Source organism: Tupaia chinensis, unplaced genomic scaffold (assembly GCF_000334495.1).
Source record: "Tupaia chinensis unplaced genomic scaffold, TupChi_1.0 Scaffold000366_1, whole genome shotgun sequence".
Lineage (NCBI taxonomy): Eukaryota > Metazoa > Chordata > Mammalia > Scandentia > Tupaiidae > Tupaia > Tupaia belangeri.
In genome coordinates, this window is record NW_006159863.1 from 684,401 (window position 1) to 705,289 (window position 20,889).

General features: G+C 45.8%; 1 protein-coding gene across 3 annotated transcripts in view; it reads left to right on the top strand.

Moving 5' to 3' along the window:
* The window catches only part of ZNF395 (zinc finger protein 395), a 51,971-nt gene that overhangs the window by 16,302 nt on the left and 14,780 nt on the right, over positions 1 to 20,889 (top strand). The window contains exon 1 of one of the 3 annotated variants that reach the window (XM_027773725.1): positions 7,747 to 7,854. The exons of the other annotated variants lie outside the window; for them this stretch is intronic. The gene's annotated coding sequence lies outside the window, so the exon portion shown is untranslated. Of the gene's footprint in view, positions 1 to 7,746; positions 7,855 to 20,889 lie in introns of those variants that run through there. 3 annotated transcript variants of the gene reach the window in all.

Here is a 20,889-nt window from a genome sequence, read left to right on the forward strand (position 1 = left end):
CTGAAGAACATTCAGAACATGGGACACTGCTCAGGTCACTCAGCTCACAAACAAATCTATCACTGTAGGTTTGTTTTGCCTTGTAGGGTTTTTTTTTTTTTTTTTTTTTGAGAGGTTTTTGCTATAGGGTGCATGTGCTCGCCAGACAGACAGAGACAGACTGAGAGACAGAAAGCAAGAAATCACCCCCCAGGGGAGGATGGCCACACTGCAGTCCCTTCTCCATTCTCCTCTCGGAATCTTGGGCACACATGCATACGTGCCCAGCACGAGTTTCAAGCCACCGGGTCTGGGACTTGAACCACGGTCAACTACAGGGGAGTCCAGCGACATAGCCATTATGCTAACTGCTGATTCTGCCTTATAGGCTCTTAATACTATAATTTTGTGTGTGTGTGTGTGTGTGTGTGTATGTATATGCACACACATACATATATGTATACACACACACACATATATTTAGAATTATTTTATTTAACTTTATTTTTTTTATTTAAATTTGACCGGAGAGACAGAGTGAGAGAGGGAGGGAAAGTGAGAAAGCAAGCCTTCAGGTCTGGGACTAGAACCACAGTTGGCCATGTGGGAGTCCAGAGCTTTTAACCACCACACCACCTGCTGGCCCCAATTTTGTATATATTTTTTTAGTTTTTTTTTTTTTTTTTTTTTGTTTTTTTTTTTGCTATAGATTTGCCAGAGAAGAAAGAGAGAGATACAGAGAGGGAAAGGGAGAAATCACCTCCTAGGTGTGATGAACATGCTACAATCCCTTCTCCTCCATTCTCCTGTTGGGATTTTGGGCATGCATGTATACATTCCTGGTGTGATATTTTTCTTTTCTTTTTTTTGAGTGATTTTTGCTATACGGTGCATGTGCTTAACAGAAAGAGACAGGGACAGAGAGACACAAGGTGAGAAATCACCTCTACCCCCCAGCAGGGATGGCCACGTCGCAGTCTCTTCTCCATTTTCCTCTTGGGATTGCAGACACACACTCAGTGTGAATTTCAAAAGTTCAGGACTTGATTGACAGCCACGTGGGAGTCCAGTGCCTTAACCACCATGTCACCTGTTGGCCCCCTATAATTTTGTGTGTGTGTGTTTTAGAATTATTTAATTTTATTTATTGTAATTGTCATTATTATTTTTAAAATTTGACCAGAGAGAGAGGGAAAGTAAGAAAGCAAGCTACCAGGTCTGAGACTTGAACTATGGTCAGCCATGTGGGAGTCCAGAGCCTTAACCACCATGCTACATACTGGCCCCAATTTTGTGCATTTAAGCACTTTATTCATAGTGCTTCAAAGATGTGGAGGTGTGTGTGTGTGTGAGTGTGTGAGTGTGTGTTTAAAAATCAGCATCCTGGGCCAGCAGATAGTACGATGGTTAGGGTGCTGGACTCCCCCATGGCTGACTACAGTTCGAGTCCCAGACCTGACCACTTGCTTTCTCACTTTCTCTTCCTCTCTGGTGAGTGCACATGCCTTATGGAAAATGAGAAAAATAATGACAGTGATAAAATAATTCTTTAAAAAAAAAAAATCAGTGTCCTATGTGGTTAGGTGGCCCCAGTAAATAAATAATAGCACTTTGGACTTTGTCTATTGGGATGTTCAGATTCTTTCATCTCATTAGCCCAACGGATGTGGATTTAGGAATCGTGGTTCCCAGGTTGAGGAGTCCAAGGCCTAGATATCCAGGCCTGGATGGAGGAAGTGTGACCAGACCAGGGCCACCTCATTGTTGTATGTGTTATTCTGTTGTGTTGGAGAGCTGCAAAGCCCGGTTAGAAGGCTTGTTCTTATTCCGCCTAAGTCCCTTTGAATGACCAGAACGTCTCCGGTCAGGCTTTCTTTTTTTTTTTTTTCCTGCGTCTTCCTTGAACTAGCAATATAAAGTGAACAGTCCACAGAGTTACAGAGTTGGGCTTGTCCTGTTGAAACAGGATCTGTGTTGCAAAGCCCACTCCGACTGGAAAAGCAAACACTGTGTTCACTGCTGAGCTCTCGGCCTCCTGGTAAGCACGGGCCAGATCAGGGTAGAAATGGCTCCCAACCATATTAAAATGTATGGAGCAGGATCTGTTTCTTTTATTTTTCTTTTTTAAAAAAGGAAATGATTACATAAAAATTTCATTACACGATGTAAATGTAGGAATATATTCTCTGTAGGAAAAAAAAAAAGTGCCAATCTTCCAGGACAAGCAAAAATAATCTTCCTTGCCGACCACCCCCTGATCTCAGGCCCTTCCCCAGAGGTTAACCACTGCATGGCTTGTTGGTATTCTTCAAATGCTTGGCATACTTAATTTATACCTAGAGGACTTACACAAGCTGAGTGCGTTGTGCCACCTCTGCTGCACGGTTGCTACCGTCTCCCTCAGTAGTATGAGGGGACTTCGAAAAGTTTATGGAAACATGGATTAAAGTACAAGTTTATTTTGGTGCAAAGAGAAAAATTCTAAAATCCATGAATAGTTTCTTCATAGGCATTTCCCATAAACCTTTGGAAAATCCTTTGTTCATTTTAGTAATTATTCCCTGTCAGTGTATATAGGTCTTTACAATTTCTATATATATATATTTGTTTATGATAGAGCACATAGATGTATGGGGAGAGGGGAGAGAGAGGCAGACAGACAGACAGACAAGTACCCTGTGCACGGTCTGGTAATGCTGTAATCCCCTTCCACCAGTGCTCTAGCCTGTCAGATCCTGGGCACCCATGCATGTGCCTGGCATGTTTCAGGCTACCTCTGCTGGCTATGCCAACTGTGGTCGCCATGTGAAACCCAGCTTTCTCTACCACAAAGCCATGGAGCCGGGCTTCTTGATTTTTTTGAAATTCTGCCTAGTAGTCCTTAAATGAGAAGGCTAACCAGTTATTCTGCCTCTTCCCAGCTGTTGGACACTTGAGTTATTTCCAAAGCCTTTGTGGTTACGGAACGTTTTCTGTAACATCGCCCCACACGTTTCTCTGCAACATCTGTAAGTTTTCTCTTGGGTAGGTATGGAGAAGTAGAATTATTGGACAATAGGATATTTGTGCATTCTAATAAAGACACATTGTAAGGTCAGTTTTCCTTCTCTCTCTCTCTGCTATAGAGTTTGTCCACTCCCCAAAGACAGAGAGAAAGTGAGAAATCACCCTCGGGGTGAGGATGGCTGTGCTGCAATGCCTTCTCCTCTCCCCATTTTGGGCATGCATGTGCATGTGCCCGGGGTGATTTTCAAGCTGCAGGGTCTGGGACTTGAACTGCGCAGTTAGCAATGTGTTATGTGGCTCCTTAACTTCCACACCACCAGTTGGCCCAGGTCAGTTTTTCACTCAGAACAATGGTCTCCAGCCAGTTTGACACCAGGGTCTGGCTTTGTGGAAGACAGTTTTCCCACAGACTGGGGTGGGGGAAAATGGCTTTTAAATGATTCAAGCACATTACATTTACCGTGTGCTTTGTTTTTATTATTTTTACATCATCATAATAAGGACCAGTACTGGTCCGTGGCCTGAAGGTTGGGGACCTCTAACTTAGAGTTAACGTAAGCCAGGGGATGCTTGCGGTGTGCTCAGACGATAAACAACTTTTAAAAAGTTCATTTACATCTTTCGTGGCAGGGGCACCCAACAGGATCTGGTCATGCCATGGTCGCCTTTCTCAAGCTGTCCAGCTAGTCAGGATTTTGGCGTGTGTGTACCTGATGATTTTCAGGTTGACGTGGTCTCTGAACCTGTGGTTGGCCTTGTGGCTTCCAGCACTGTCGATTACACTGCTGCTGCCTAGCACACCACTGAGGCTGGGCCCAAGCAGCACTTTTTTCCTTTTTTTTAACAGAGATTTTATGCCTTAAGGTGCGTGGGCTTGCCACAATCCCTTCTTCTCCTGGGATCATGGGCATGCATGTACAAGTGAGTTTCAAGCTGCCAGATCTGGGACTTGAACTGTGGTCAGCCATGTGAGAGTCCAGCAGTGTAACCACTATGCCATCTGCTGGCCCCCAAAACAGTAATTTTAAGACCAGAGCAGTATTTAAAGTATGCTAGGTGTGTTCTCACCTGCCCTCCCAGGTCACACGTGTCATTGCTGTTGGGTGAGAAGGGTTGGTGTTAGGAAGGGCCCCAGGCTCTGTAGTTAATTCTGTCTGGCCCCCACTCGCTGGGGACTGTGGTCTGTATAGCCATAGTGGTTGTGTGGGAAAGAATGATGGGATGATTGAGACGTCCCTGTGGACTCAGGATGGTGAGTTCTCCACCTAGTTTCTTCTAACCGGAGAATTTGAACACATCTGTGATTCTTTTCCCTGCTGTCTTTATAATTCCTAGTGTGGCTTAAGAACTTAAGCCACGGGTGAGGTATTTGTAACCATAGATATTCTCTAAAAGCATCCAGGACTCTGCCATGTCTCTGTTAGGAGCAGTTTGTTTATTAGGGAAGAGTATTAGGGTATGCCTCTCTGGTATCTGTACTGCTGGTTATCATCCCTAGCTCTCTGCAGAAATGGAGGACATGAATGCTAATTATGTCAGGTCAAACATGTGTATTTAGGAGCCAGGGTGGCAGGGCAGGGTGTGGCTCCCCCCCATTTTTATTTTGCCATAGGGCATGTGCACTAGGCAGGGACAGAGAGAAAGTGAGAAATCACCCCCACACTCCCAGAGGGGGATGACCATGCCATAATCCCTCCTCCATTCTTGTTTTGGGATTTTAGGCATGTGTGCACATGCACCTGGCATGATTTTCAAGCAATCAGGTCTGGAGCTTGAATTGCAGTTGGCCATGTGCAAGTCCAGCATCTTAACCACCATGCCAAAGGCTGGCCCCCATTTATCCCTCTTGAAGACAGCACCAAGGCTGGTGACGTGCAGGTGCCACTGGTCGCCCAGCTGGGTGGAGGCAGAACTCCTGTGCAGCCTTCATGATTCTCATGCATTGGCCTTTAGCTGGTTAGATGGTAATGAAAACACCTCTGGGTCTGACCCTAGGGGAACCCCACTCTGGCTTTCCCCCTTGTCCAAACCCAGTAATGCACTTCTGTGGCCTTCTTGGTGTCCTCAGGCATCTCCTTCTGTGGTCTTCTGTAGGTATTAGCAAGGCCGCCCTTTTCTGTCATTTCAAAGACATGATGATTGATCAAGTCAGTGCCCCACCTCCTCATTCCCATTAGGAGATTCTCTCAGGTTCCCTGGCCTTGCCCTTGGCCTTGACCTTTCTTTTCTGAAGAGTGTTGTCTTCACTTGCGTTCCATGTCTCAGGGCTTATGTGAGCGGGCTGTCCTTTGACTTCACAATGCATGTTTTGTGATGGTCAACAGCCAGCCTTTCCAGGGCGGTTTTCTAATTTTATAGGGTGGTAGGCAGGGGGAAAGTATGTTTCTCTGTTTTTAGTACTTTTGCAATGATGCCGGATGGAATGTCTTTTTCTTTTTGGCCTTCATGACCATAGGAATCTGACAATGAAACCCCAGTGAGACAGAGGTCCCTGTACGGGGGACAAATATTGCCACAGAGTACTGGCACGGTTTTAGTTGTTCTTAAATGTCTTAGACTGTCCTTGCTGATGTTAAAGGTTAGTGGTTACTTTTTCTCCTATTCATACAAACTCTTCCCTATTCTCTTCCCCGACTTTGGCTCTTTTTTTTTTTTTTTTCTTTTAAGAGGTTTTTGCTATAGGGCACATGCGCTTGCCAGAAAGACAGAGAGAGACAGAGAGACAGAAAGCGAGAAATCACCCCCCGGGGGGATGGCCATGCCACAATCCCTTCTCCTCCATTCTCCTCTTGGGATCTTGGGCATGCACGCACACGTTCCTGGCATGAGTTTAAGCCACCAGGTCTGGGACTCGAACCGCGGTCAACTACATGGGAGTCCAGCGACATAACCATTACGCTAACTGCTGATCCCCAACCTGACTTTGGCTCTTAACTATCTAGAGTTTGGTGTCATATTTTGGTGGGGCTAATGCTTATTGAGTACCTTTTGTGTGGCGTGGCGCTTAGTACTCGGGGTACATTTTCTCACTATTTCTTCCCTTAGACCTGGGGAGTCAGTCTCTATGGAGGAGATCTGAGTGACTTAAAAACCAAGGCGCTTGTTAAAATAAAATTGTTGCCTCACTAAAACCCTAAATTATTGTTTGGAATAGAAACCAATATTTTAGGAAACTAAGGCACAGAGAGGTGAGAGGTCATTTGCTTAAGGTCACATAGCTGGAAAATTTGAGCTCATTGGAAACCGTGCCTGTTTCTTTGTGTCTTCTCTTTGAGATTTTGTCTTAAGATTTCTTTTGGCCATATTGTGCATGTGCACACCGGCAAGAGACAGAGAGAGAGGGAAAGTGAGAAAGCACCCTGCCCCAGGGATGGCCATGCCATAATCACTTCTCTTCCATTCTTTTCTCTGGACTTTGGGCACACACGCACACACACACACACACACACACACACACACACATGTCCACACACACACACATGTCCACTTTTTTTTTTTCCAATTCACTTTTTTGTTTTTTGAGAGAGTGTTTTTGCTATAGGGCGTGTGCACTTGCTGGAGAAACAGAGAGACAGAAAGTTAGAAATAACCCCCTAGGGGAGATGGTCCTGCCACAGTCCTTTCTCCTCTCTTCTCCTCTTGGGATTTTGGGCGAGCACACACATGCACCCAGCATGAGTTTCAAGCTGCTGGGTCCAGGACTCAAACTGTGCAGTTGGCCATGTGGGAGTCTAGCACCTTAACCACTATGCCACCTGCTGGCCTTACCCTTCTGTTTTTAAAGCCGCTGGGTCTAAAACTCAATCCGTGTATTCTGCCATGTAGGATCTGACAACTTCACCACCACATCACCTTCTGGCCCATCTTCGGGATATTTTTATAGGGTAAAATAAAAATAATCTAGCCCTGATCCCGGAGAGCCCTGTGCTTGATACTTCACTTTCAGAATGCCCATTCCCCTTCCATGCCACAACCTCCAACACCGCATTAACCTCTTGGTGAGCCAAGTTAACAACAAGGAACCTTAATTAGCTTCTCACCTGACATGGTTTTTCTGGCTGTACACCGTATTACCCAAAATAGATTTGAGGATCAGCTTGAGCTCCCCTCTGAGTTCTGTCACATTTTAAGCTCTGTACTCTTGTGAATATTATTCAACCTTTCAGAGTCTCAGTTTGCCCATCTGCAAAATGGAGAGATGAGTGTATTACCTCATGGAGTATTTGTGGGGAATTAAATGAGATACAGTATGAAATGTTTAGCAAGTGACTGGTACCTACGTCTTTCATAAACAATAGCCGTTAGAACATACCTGAAGAAATAAGATTTCCTATTATTCTCATCCCTGTTTATCCTTTTAACAGTTCTAATGAAGTGATTAGAAGTGGGACATTCGGGACCAGCAGGTGGTGTTGGGAGATAAAGTGGCTGGATCCCACACAGCCAAGCTATGGCTTGAGTCCTCGACCTGGAGGTTGGAAAATCACACAGGGCATATGTGTGTGTGTGTGTGTATCCAAAGTCCTGAGAGGAGAATGGAGGAGAAGGGATTGAAGCATGGCCATCCCTCCTGGGGGAGGTGATTTCTCACTTTCCCTCTCTTTCTGTATCTTGCTGGTGAGCACACGCACCCTACTGCCAAAAATAAAGAAAGGAAAAGAAAAGGATGAAAGAAGTGGGACATTCCACTCTCCTTTCCTCAAAAGGATCTATTGGGTTGTTGGAAAAGTCATGACATATTTTTCTATGCAAAAATGCCTCATGGCTCTTTCTATGTCCCAGTGGTCTTCTATGGTCCCGAAGTGCCTCCTGGCCTGACACGGGAGTGAGATTTGAAGCAGTGTTGATCGCCTCAACTGTCCCTGGCAGGTGAGTGCTCACCAGCACTGTGGCCTCCTGAGAGCCAGTCCTGTCCCTCACTTCTCTTGAAATTCCCGAGTGTGGGCCATCTGCTCTCTGCAGTTGACCCATGTTCGTTTTATCACTTGTGCTCAGAACCTCCTTGTCAGTTGTCACCGATCGCTGCTGCCACCCTGTCCATTTCAGGAAAAGCATAGCGAGTAGATGCCCCGTCATCCTGAGCCAGGACCAGGGTGAATGTACACTCACTCAACATGCTTCCATCTCTGTTTCATCTTTGAATTCATTCTCAGGCCCTCGATTATTGGGGCATAAAATTCCTTAAATGGCTTCCTCTAGAGAAAGATCTTTAAGGCAATTCCTTAGCAGCTGGGCCTTGGAAAGGCCCCTCCCCAACTCTGCTCGTTTTCTACTGTGCATTTAAGTGATCTTCCTTGTCAATACCCATGTTCTTTTCACTGGGGCTGAATTTTATGTTTTTGGAGGGAAACATGTCTGTCTCCTTCAACCTCCGGTCCCTTGCAGATTGCAAAATTTTTATTTTGTGGTAGGTATATAACACATTTTATTTTGACTTATTTAACTTATGTCAAAAAACATTTTAGGCTGGGAGGTGGCGTGGTGGTTAAGGTGCTAGATCCCACATGGTTGACTTTGAAGTTTGAGTTCTGGACCCAGAAACTTGAAAAACACACTTGCGCACATGCATGTGTGCCCCAGATCCCAAGGAGAAGAGGTTGTGGTGTGGTCATCTCCCCGGGAGGTGATTGCTCACTTTCCCTCTCTCTGTCTCTCTGGCAAGTGCACACACCCTATGGCAAACGCCTAAAACAAAAACAAAGCAAAACAAAATAAACCTAAAATTTTAACATGGATATTCATCTCACTTGATGGGCTTCATTCTGAAAAACATCTTTCTATCAGGCTCTGTCAGATTGCTGAGTGTTTATGGCATTTTCCTGAAGAAAGCAAATGCTCTTCCCTCCGTCCCAGTCTACAGCTCGAGGATATGACTGTAGCTCTGACGCATATTCAGTGCTTTTATGCACAGGTGGAAGCTCAGTTAGGGCCCAGATTCTTCGAGGGCAGGGTCTGCATCTTAGGCATCTTAGTATTCTGCTCAGTGAGTCCCGAGAGCTGAGCCTGCAGGTTGCTTACCAGCAGCCGCTTAAAGGCGCCACGGTTTTGGTCAGTGGTGCCTCTTGCCCTGAGTTCCTGGCGAGCTGGTGCTGTGGAGTCTCCGGGTGGGTCTGCACCAGTGTGAGCCGGATCCCCTTCCAGAGGCTGGCCAGGCCTTGGGGAGGAAGTTTTGGGGAGAGAACTTTGGCAGCAGGCCTAGAATACCTTGGCAGGGACCAAGACTGAGCTTGAGTATCAGAGGAGGAGAGCAGAACTGAGACCCAGTTGCTGCAAGTGAGGTGAACAGGTGCCTGGTCACATGGGTCACTGGCCTTGGGCCCCGGGGACAAAGCCATCTGACTCGGAGTTGAGCTCTCCGCGGTGGGCTCTGGGATTGGTGTGTTACAGGTCAGCAGCTTCTAAATGGAGCAAATCAGACTTCTTGGTTCCCTTTCTTGCTGAAATCAGCTTTGTTGTGATTTCAATTAGTTTGATTTCCTTTACAGTCAGTGGTTATAATCTAGCATTGGTCTAAAATAGGGGACAGGGACCAGAAACTCATCTGTGATTTCTTTCCAGTGCTGGGCACCGTGTAGGTTTTAGCCTCCTAATCGCTCTGTGAAGGTGGAACTGTTCTCATCTTCTCAGGTGAGGTGGGGAAACGGAACCTCGAGATGGTGGCCAGTCATCCCAGGTCACACTGGTGGAGAGGACAGGCCACAGAGTCAGCTATGCCTCTGGAGAAGCTTCTGTGCAGTGGGCCTGGCCCAGTTCCCAGGATGTGCTGAGTGCCCATTGGATTTGCCTGTTTTAGTGCCTCAGTGGTGTCTGGCCTTCCCCTGGCCACAGCACTGCTGGGGCCTGGGAACATTCCTACTGGGACTGGGGTGGAGAGGACACTCCTCCCAGGGGGGTAGAATGGGGTCTTTTAGGAGAAGATGGTGTAGTTAAAGGGGTGTACTGCCTCCCTCCTGAAACAGAAAACGTGTAGAGTTAATTGAGTCAGGATAAAAGGAAAAATTAGATTAGAAGTTAATCCGTGGAGTGGCTCCATGGCACAGTGTAATGCACTACTCAAGAGAAGCCCAACCCGTGACCACGTCCCATTGAGAGGTGCTTTCTCCCTCTCTGGTACAAGTGCACACAACCTCTGGCGACTGAAAAAGGAGAGAGAGAGAAACTGGATTCCACATGGTGACCAGGGTTTGAATACCCTGCCTGAAACACGTTGGGACACGTGTGAGTGCCCAAGATCTGGCAGGCTGGAGGACTGGAGGGAAGGATATGCCATGACCAGACCCTATGGAGGGTACTCCCCCTTCACTATCATGTGTGTGCACATGTGCTCTATCATTAATAAAGAAGATTACAAAAAAAAAAAACAAAAAAAACCCAAAAGTTGATCTGTGATACCTCCCTTTCTGGCCAAACAGAACTATTTCCCATTGACTAGGCAGCCCTCCTGGTCTAGGAACAGGCCAATCCTGGTATCCAGCTCAGTTCAGCTGTCAGCCCCTATCACGTTCCACCTTTCTAACACCGTTTCTTATCTTGTGATTTATACGTTTCAGGATTGCAGCTATCTCCTCAGATTACGTTTTGGACATGTGCTTTCTGAGGAGAGTTGGATTCTTGAGGGGTTTTGAGGGTGGTACTTCTAGCTCTTCCCTCAGCTGTTTAATTTCTTTTCTGGTCAGGTATCTCTAGTTGACTGATCCTGTTCATGAGTGCATGGTTTTGCATCTTTGATTTTGGAGTTTGCACTCCTATCTAGCCCAAGAGTGGGCCATACCTGCAGCCCGGTGTGTCCCAATTATCCACCAGGAGAGGATGGCTACATTTGCGTAAACTATGGGTTCTAGCCAGGAGAGTCACCACCAGCCCTCACTCTCCTCCAAGCCTCACTATCGGTTTATTATTTAGCACCCTTGGGGAATTTGACAGTTCATTGAAATGATATTTAAGCTTCATGCCAGGTGTATTATTTTTTTTTTTTAATTTGTTGTAAGGTACATGTACTTGCTAGAGAAATGGGAGGGAGGGAGGGTGAGAGAGAAATGAGAAAGCACCCCTCATGGGGATGGTCATATTTCAGTCCCTTCTCCTCTTGGGGTTTTGGGCATGCACGCACACATGCCGGTGTGCTTTACACGTCTGGGACTTGAACCCATAGTCGGCCGTTTGGGATCCAGCTGCCTTAAACACTACGTCATGGCTGACCCTCAAATGATTTTTCTCCTTTAACCATTTCACTGTCTGGAGTGATTCTCATTTATTTGGCATCATTAGGAAATGTGGTTGTTCATTCAATGATTGTTGAGTTCCAAATAATGTTTCTACCTTAGTCACTTAAAAGAAAAAAGCAACAAAAAAGCAGAGCATGTGTTCCACCTTCTTCAGGGCATGAGAACATAAGAAACCCTTTCTGGCATGTTGGCCTCCTCACTGCCCAGGCTTCCCTTTCTGGCAGTGCCTGCTCAGGTCTTACGCTAAACCAGCCCTTGACTGCCAGGCTTTTAAAATTCTGGTCTGTTTCATCTTTTGGGTGCCAGCTTTCGATTGTCCGTTACTGTAGGTGTTTCTAGTAATTCCCATCTTCCCAGTGAAACTCATACTTCCTTCCCCCCAGAACCCCCTTCCACTCCAGTCCTGAGACCCTTGTCCTATTGCTGGGTCTTTCCTCATAGAGAATGAAGAACCAGACCACGGAGGAGCCAGGGAAGCTGCAGACACCCCAGCCTCCTAACATTGTGGATTTGGCAAATAGGTGACCTTCTTAAGGAGCTCTGCTTTCTTGGCTATAAAATGGTGCTAATATCTCCTATTTTATTGAGCTGTTGGGAGATCAGGAAAGAAAACAAGCTCCCAGATCTGTGTATTAGGGTGAGCCTAAACCCAGTGCTAGTCAAGCATTCGGTGGCAGTGTGAGTTTACGTGCAATTCGCTGATAAGGGTACCCTAAAACTGCTGGAAGAAAAGACTGATTTTCTGAGGCTTGTTCTCCCTGGGGGACACTCAGCTCCTGGTTCCCGCTCTCCAATCTTGGCTCAGGGTAGACTGCCAAGTCAGCAGTCGTCCATCTGCCTGCCTCCTTCTGGAATGTTCACATAGTTTGTGAGCTTGTTTAAATCAGGTTTAACCACCCCACAGGCCACATTCCATACCCTGCCCACCATGTGCTCGTGTGCTCACCCACCCCCATGATGTACAGAAAACAGTGTGGAACGACGTCCCCCACCCCCCGCCAGGGCACACCTGTGAGCACGATTTTACTTATACCTGCTTGTTTTCTGTCAGCTTTAGTGAAACAGTGTCTCAGAACCAAGTTGGAATGTTGTTTAAGCCAGTGATTTGGTGGTTGGGGCAGCTGTATCCTACATGGTTGACTAAGTGGTTTGAGTCCTGGACCTGTTTAAAATCATAAATCTGGAGGACCAGCAGGTGGCATGGTGGTTAAGGCACTGGACACTCCCACATGGGTGACCACGGTTCGAGTCCTGGACTTGGTGACTTACTTTCTTGCATTTTCTCTCTCTCTCTCTCTCTCTCTCTGTGTGTTTGTGTGTCTCTCTCTGGTCAAATTAAAATAAATGAATGAATAAATAAAATTAAAAGTAAATAATTATTTTAAAAAATCATAAATCTGGGAGCAGCAGGTGGTATAATGGTTACATCACTGGACTCCCACATAGACAACTGCGGTTTGAATCCCAGACCCAGCAGCTTAAAACTCATGTTGGATGCATGTGACCCTCCCCCCCGGGGGGGTGATTTCTTGCTTTCTGTTTCTCTGTCTCTCTATCTCTCCGGTGAGCACTTGTTCCCAGTATCAAAAAAAAAAAAAATCCCTTTCTCAAATAAACGAATGAGTAAAATCATAATCCGAATGGGGTAAGTAAGATGGGGTCTCTGCCCTCAGAGGACGTAGGGTCTGAGGGAGAAGCAGTCCTGTTGGTATTGGCAGAAAAGGTTTCAGGTTCCTGAGCCCTGACTGCTGAGCACTGAGCTAAGGAAGTTTAGTAGAGAGGAATGAGAGTGGTTAGGGTACTGCGTTCTGGAGAGGAGGTGGGGAGGTGGGTATGAAGGAAGGGGAAGCACATTTGTTCCTGGATGGAGCTGTGAAGCACTTTGCTGCTAGCTGTACAGACCCAAAAGGCCTTTAGTTGACTGACTGCCTTCTTCAGCCAGACCAACAAAAGTGTTTGTTGATTAAGATAATTTATTAAGGGACCAACAGTTGGCATAACGGCTATGTTGCTGGACTCCCATGTAGTCAACTGTGGTTCGAGTCCCAGACCTGGTGGCTTATACTCACGCCAGGCACGTGTGTATGCGTGCCCAAGATCCCAAGAGGAGAATGGAGGAGAAGGGATTGCGGTGTGGCCATCCCCCTGGGGGGTGATTTCTTGCTTTCTGTCTCTCTCTTTCTGGTAAGCGCACGTGCCCTATAGCAAAAACCTCTCCAAAAAAAAAAAAAAGTTTATTACTTACTGGAGAGAATTCCCTGACTGGATCAGATGTCCTATTTCTGTGGCCCATTTACTGGACTGTGGAACTAGCACTGTTATTTAGGGTCCTCGTTTCCCCCTTTCATTATCCTGTTGCATCTATTACTCAATAATCGGAAACCTGATGTTCAGCTGTCAGGGATGCTGTGAACGGGATGGCCTTTCAGGTCCCAGCGAGCCCTGTTACCTTCTCATTTGAACTTTATTGGTGGTCTAAACTCTTGCACATTGATCCAGTGTAATCCAGTTTTCAAGTACCTACTGAAAAAGACAATAATGACCCTACCCCGAGAATCCAAGTTTGCTTCTCTCGGACCAGCTGATTTAGAAATGTCAATAGATCGATTATTGATATGCTCAGTGCCATGTATCTCAAGCGTGGGCTGTGGAAATCTTAAACACACACTATGCCTATTTTAGAATATGGTACATTAGGTCCTGATAACTGATTTCAGAGGTCTGTAAGATTTAAGTTCAGGGCTTTGGATGCCTTCACTGGGATTTCTGTCCAAAGCCAGATGGTTTTTTTCTCTCATCATTTTGGTAGAGGTTTTTGCCTTAGGGTGTGTGTGTTTGCCAAAGAGAGACAGAGACAGTGAGAAGGAAAGTAAGAAATCACCCCCCGGGGAGGAGGGGATGGCCATGCCACAATCCTTTGTCCTCCATTCTCCTCGTGGGATCTTGGGCACACACTTATGTTAGGCATGAGTTTCAAACCACTGCTTGGGCTCAAACCGCAGTCAGCCACATGCAAGCCCAGTGGTGTAACTGCTATACCATTTGTTGACCCTGGTTTTTTTTTTTCTCTATTTCTGTAAAGAAAAAGTCCATGTGTGTTTACTGAAGAGAATTTTTTTTTCTCTCTTGTTTTTGTTTTCTAAAACTTTCTCTGGGGGAAATCAACCCAGAGGAAAACAAAGGGCCGTACAAACCACCAGGTAGCAGTTGGGTAGTGATGATGGGCTGCGACTTCTTGCTCCTGCCAAGGTTCAGATGGTGACCTGCACGCCAGAAGCACCACAAACAAATTTGCCTGTCATTGTAAATATGCTTACAAGTGCTGATGACATCTATCAACAGAGTATTGGCCAAGAATTGCTGAAAATGGATTGTTGGAGAATCTATTTCTCCGTGGAGTGCTGCTTGTAAAATAAGCAATGTAGTTTGCTGCAAGCATTTTGGTCTCTGGTTGAATTTAGAACATCACACTGAAAAAAAGAATTAGTTAAAAACATTATAGACTTAGGGACAGCCAGTAGCATGGAGAAGCTGCTGGATCCCACATAGCTGACTGTGCTGTTTGAGTCCCGGACCCAGCAGCTTGAAAATTACATCGGACACATGTGTATGTGTGCTCGAAATCCCAAGAGGAGATTGCAGTGTGGCCATCCCTCTGAGGGGCAATTTCTCACTCCACCCCCATCTCTCTCTGGCCAGTGTATACACCTTATAGCAAAAATTAAAACCTCAAAACCAAAAAAAAAAAAAAAATTACAGGTTAAAAGAAAAAGCTGGCAACTTTTTGATAAAAGACTGAGTAATATGCAAAGTATTAACTGAAGAACTAAAAGCTTAGAGTGGGGGCCATCAGATGACATGGTGGTTAAGTTTGCTGGACTGCCATAGGCTGACTGCAGTTTGAGCCCTGAACCTGGTGGCTTGTTTTCTCACTTTCTCTCTCTCTTCCATATCTGTCTTTCTCTGGATAGTACACATGTCCTGTAGCATATTAAAATAATAAATAAATAAAATTAAATATATAATTCTTAAAAATAAAAAAAGGCTTGAACTGTTCTGTGCAGTGGCATCCAGTGGAGATCTTATCATATATGCAAAACCAAGTTTAGCAGAGAATCTGAACTGCTGGCAGAGGATTGATATCCCTCACCTTGAGCCACAAATCATTCGAGAGGTGATAAGCACCCACACTTTTGCAAATAGGAGTCTTACTCTATGCTTCACGCCCCCTACCTTAATTTAAAAAAAAAAAATAAAAAAGGACCAGCAGTTGGCATAATGGCCATGTCACTGGACTCCCATGTTGTCGACCATGGTTCAAATCCCAGATCCAGTGGCTTAAACTCACTCTGGGCACGTGAGTGTGCGTGCATGCCCAAGATCCCGAGAGGAGAATGGAGGAGAGAGGATTGTAGCGTAGCCATCCCCCCCAGGGGGTGACTTCTTGCTTTCTGACTCTGTGTTTCTCTTTCTGGTGAGCACATGCGTCCTATAGCAAAAACCTTCAAAAAAAACCAAACACATTAATTGTGCGATGAATCACTTTGACTTATGACCCGCGTCCTTAAAGTGCCACTAGGTGACGACACGGCTTCCTGCAACATCCGGCTGGTAGGAGAAAGCGTCTGTCATCCGTGAGTATGTGCACTCACGTCCCTGTGCTGAGACATGCGGTTGTCCAGCAACAGTCACATGACAAACAGCAATTTGCAACCCTGAACCACAGAGAGGGCTTGTTTTACTGTTCTGTCTTTTCCAGTTATTTAACTGATGGCAGATGTCCTCATTAAGGGCTATTAGCACATCAGAATGTTTGCGGAGCCTGGAAAAGAGCTCACTCCTTTTGGACATTGACCAACATACATATTCTAGGGTAGCCAGCCCTTCCTATTGGTGACAGCAGTAGGGGTGAGACACACCAGAGGGCTTGGAGTCTCCTTAAAACCATACCAAGAAGTCATCAGCATGAGTGCGTGTTGCAGTCAAGGAATTCTGTAAGCCGAGGATGGGAATTGCAGGGAGGACTTGGCTACACGTCGAAACACTGTTATTGTTACCTTTAGATAGATGTGTCTTGATTTCCCTTGGCAGCTCCAGAACCATATGGCGAGCTAGGGGGATGGCTGGTTTACATGGACCATACACGGACCATTGATAGCTCCCAAGAACAAGACCAGGAGGAGAGAACAGAGGCAGCTACCAGGGAGAGCCATGTAAAGGGGGCTGGAGCTGGCATGGTGGAAGCGCCGGCCCCTCAATCCGAGCTGTGAAATACCAGGAGATCCTATAAGGCTGTTCTAGGGCTCAGAGCTGACCTTGCTTCTCCATCCTCTGATTCACTTCTGGATCTCTGAAGGACTCGTGGTTATATATCTGTAGAGCCAACCATATAATGAGCCTGCTGGTAACAGAGGAGAGGCTTCAGATGCTACTTGGTAACTTTTTGGGTTGGCCGTATTAGTCCTGTACGCTCTCAGAGGCAATATGTGTGTAAAGGTCTTCCCAAACCCAAACTGCTAAATGATTAACCGCGACAGACTGTTTAACAAGCTTGGCCCGGCCCGAAGCACCGACCTTTATTTTGTGGCCAAGGAGAAGAGGTTTTCAGGGAATGGAAGTTCACGAGGACATGGAGAATCAAGAGTTGCTTTTTCTATCAAGTTTCCCTGATGTAGAAAAAAAAAAATCATATAGATGAAAAGCTAATTGAGTTTTATTTTGGTTTTAAACATTTATGTATTTTTTTTTAGAGAGAGATTTTTGCCATAGGGTGTGCGCTAGGTGGAGAGGCAGAGCCAGAGACAGACAGTGAGAAGTCACACCCCTACCCCCAGAAGGGATGATCACGTTGCAATCCCTTCTCCTCCATCCTCCTCTTGGGACCTTGGGCACGCATGCAGACTTGTCCGGTATGACTTTTAATTTGCCACGTCTGGGACTCGAACTGCAGTTGACTATGTGGGCATCCACGTAGTCCCAGCATGTCCACTGTTCCCAACATTTATGTATTTTTAACATGAATGAGATAGAGATAGACAGGCAGATACAGTTCCCCCCCCCGAACCCCAACAATGTCTTGACGCTGCGATTTCAGCCCCAGCTTCTGCCAGCCTTGGGTCAGGGGTATGTGTGTGCCTGGTATGTTCAAGGAGCTGTCTGCATGTGAGTTGGGAACCGTGCCCTGTGTGTCGGCCTCCCAGGGCATTGCGATACTGCTACACCATTGTCTGACCCCCTAAGCTGAGCTTTATTTTGAGATCCCACATCTACTAGGATAATGGCAGGATTGTGATCATTAAAAAACAACATTGCTGGAGATCATGTGCAGATACATGTGTCTCACCAGAGACACATAGAGACAGGGGAAGGGAGAAAGCACCCCCATGGGCAATGGTCACAAAGTAATCCCTGCTGCTCCGTTTCCAGGCTCCTGGGATTTGTGATGCACATGTAGGCATACCTGGTGTGTTTCTCAACCTGCCATGACTGGGACTCAAACCTCCAGGTTGACCATGTGGGGTCCAGTTGCCTTAACCACCAGGCCACAGAGCCCACCCAGGATTGTGGCTTCCATTAGGTGGACTTGGGTTCAAACTCAAGGCTGCCCTCCCCTAGGAGTGTGGCTGGCTACAGGAGCCAACCTTCCCGCGACTCAGTTGCCTCACCAGCAATAAAAGACTGTTGATTCCAGGTCATTCTGAGGACTAAATTAGATGTAGCTTATAAAAGCGAGTGCCTGTTAGGCATTTAATAAGTAAAAGCAGTTTCTCTTCCTTCTTTCTCTTCTGCTTTTAAAAATTAAGATTTGGGAGTACTATAAATAAATAATAAAGTGTGTTTCAGTGGAACTCAGGCCAGTTAAAGGAGAAAGCCTAGAGAGGGAAGGTGCATGGGAAGAAGCCCGGAGTGGGCGGGTTCGCCAGCTTCTTTGCATATCTAGCAGGCTTGGAAGTGGTAGGCTCACAAAGCAAAAAATAAAAAGTAAAAAGTAGGGGCCAGTAGGTGGTATGGAGGTTAAGGCACTGGGTCCCACATGGCCATCTGCGTGGTTCAAGTCCTGGGCCCGGTGGCTTAAAATTAATGCTGAGCGTATGTGTGTGCGTGGCCAAAATCTGAGAGGAGAATGGAGAAAGGATTGTGGCATGGCCATCCCTCCCCCAACTACCCGGTGGAGATTTTTTTTTGTCTCTCTCTGGTGAGGGCATGCACTATATGGCAAAACCTAAAAATTATTCTTTAAATAAAAACAAGACAAAAAAAATGGCTTGTTAGTACAGTATTTTTGCCCATAGCTTTTAGGTGCCATCTGAAGGCTAGAAGCAGAGGAATTTTGGAAATACTGCCCTTTTTTCATTTTCAGTGATAGAAACCCCAAACTTCCTACTCTGGAAAGTGGGGGTGGCCTCCAGGTTTTTGGCCATGAAAAGGGTTGTTTCTTTCTCTGGGTCAATGCTGCCCCCTGATGTCTTTAAGTGGCATTGCAGCTTTACTTTTACATCTTTCAGTTCAACGAAAGCAAACAGGACTGGAGGCCTTCAGATTTCTAGCCTGAGGCTTCAGGGAAGAGGGTAGGTTTTAAAAACTCATTTAGTTTTTTTTTTTTTTTCTGTAGTGATAAATAATTTACTGCTTAATTTTTCTTCCATTTTATTGTATAGTGAAGCTTTCCCAGAAGAGTGTTACTAGATGTAAAGTCACCAACCATTCAACAGCATTCTCTTTGCATGCAGCGACTTCCATCTTTTCCTGATCTTTGCTTTCTTGGGACTTGCGTAGAGATTCCATGCTATACGATCCAGCCCTCGAGGCTCTGAGTAAAATGCTTATGAAACCAGCCAAACCCCGTGGCTCAATATTTACAACTTTATTCCTATCCTTTGCAATTATTTTTGTCATCTGTTACTGTGGAGAGGTTCGCTAGCCTGACTTGCTGAAATTGTCAGCAGAGGGCCAGAATCCAGGAACTGTGGAGGTGGTGGGGAACCCAGACAAACCCTGAGTTCTTTTTTTGGAAAATGGTGAAGAGTCAAGAAGTTTTCTGGAAATGTTTGAAGAAAGTTAGGGCTGAGGACTGTGGTGACAGCTGTCTTCTTGAGGACTGGGTCCCACATGGCCATCTGCGTGGTTCAAGTCCTGGGCCCGGTGGCTTAAAATTAATGCTGAGCGTATGTGTGTGCGTGGCCAAAATCTGAGAGGAGAATGGAGAAAGGATTGTGGCATGGCCATCCCTCCCCCAACTACCCGGTGGAGATTTTTTTTTGTCTCTCTCTGGTGAGGGCATGCACTATATGGCAAAACCTAAAAATTATTCTTTAAATAAAAACAAGACAAAAAAAATGGCTTGTTAGTACAGTATTTTTGCCCATAGCTTTTAGGTGCCATCTGAAGGCTAGAAGCAGAGGAATTTTGGAAATACTGCCCTTTTTTCATTTTCAGTGATAGAAACCCCAAACTTCCTACTCTGGAAAGTGGGGGTGGCCTCCAGGTTTTTGGCCATGAAAAGGGTTGTTTCTTTCTCTGGGTCAATGCTGCCCCCTGATGTCTTTAAGTGGCATTGCAGCTTTACTTTTACATCTTTCAGTTCAACGAAAGCAAACAGGACTGGAGGCCTTCAGATTTCTAGCCTGAGGCTTCAGGGAAGAGGGTAGGTTTTAAAAACTCATTTAGTTTTTTTTTTTTTTTCTGTAGTGATAAATAATTTACTGCTTAATTTTTCTTCCTTTTTATTGTATAGTGAAGCTTTCCCAGAAGAGTGTTACTAGATGTAAAGTCACCAACCATTCAACAGCATTCTCTTTGCATGCAGCGACTTCCATCTTTTCCTGATCTTTGCTTTCTTGGGACTTGCGTAGAGATTCCATGCTATACGATCCAGCCCTCGAGGCTCTGAGTAAAATGCTTATGAAACCAGCCAAACCCCGTGGCTCAATATTTACAACTTTATTCCTATCCTTTGCAATTATTTTTGTCATCTGTTACTGTGGAGAGGTTCGCTAGCCTGACTTGCTGAAATTGTCAGCAGAGGGCCAGAATCCAGGAACTGTGGAGGTGGTGGGGAACCCAGACAAACCCTGAGTTCTTTTTTTGGAAAATGGTGAAGAGTCAAGAAGTTTTCTGGAAATGTTTGAAGAAAGTTAGGGCTGAGGACTGTGGTGACAGCTGTCTTCTTGAGGCGGTGCACTGCAGGTGGAGTGGGCTAGGAGAGAGGAAGAATGCAGTTGAGATGTCGAGCATAATATACCACGTGGGATTAGCCTGGGAGGGTGTTCTGGCTTGGGGAAGCCACGTTGGTATTGAAGTCCCTGAAAACCCTGGAGTTTTACACCTGCCATGCATCACAGCACCTGGGATGTGCCTGGCACATACTGATTCTTCAGCCAAATACTAAGTGAGTGGGACCAGCAGGTGGCATGGTGGTTAAGGTGCTGGACACTCCCACATGGCCAATCAGGGTTCGAGTCCTGAATCTGGTGGCTTGCTTTCTCACTTTCTCTCTCTCTCACTCTCACCCTCTGTCTCTCTCTGGTCAAATTAAAAAATAAATGAATGAATAAATAAAATAAATTATTAAAAAAATATTAAGTGAGTAACTGAATGGAGGGTACAGAGGACTGGAATGGCAGAGAAGATGATGCCCAGGGTGGCTGAGGAAGCCGAAGATCTGAGGAGGAGGGCAATG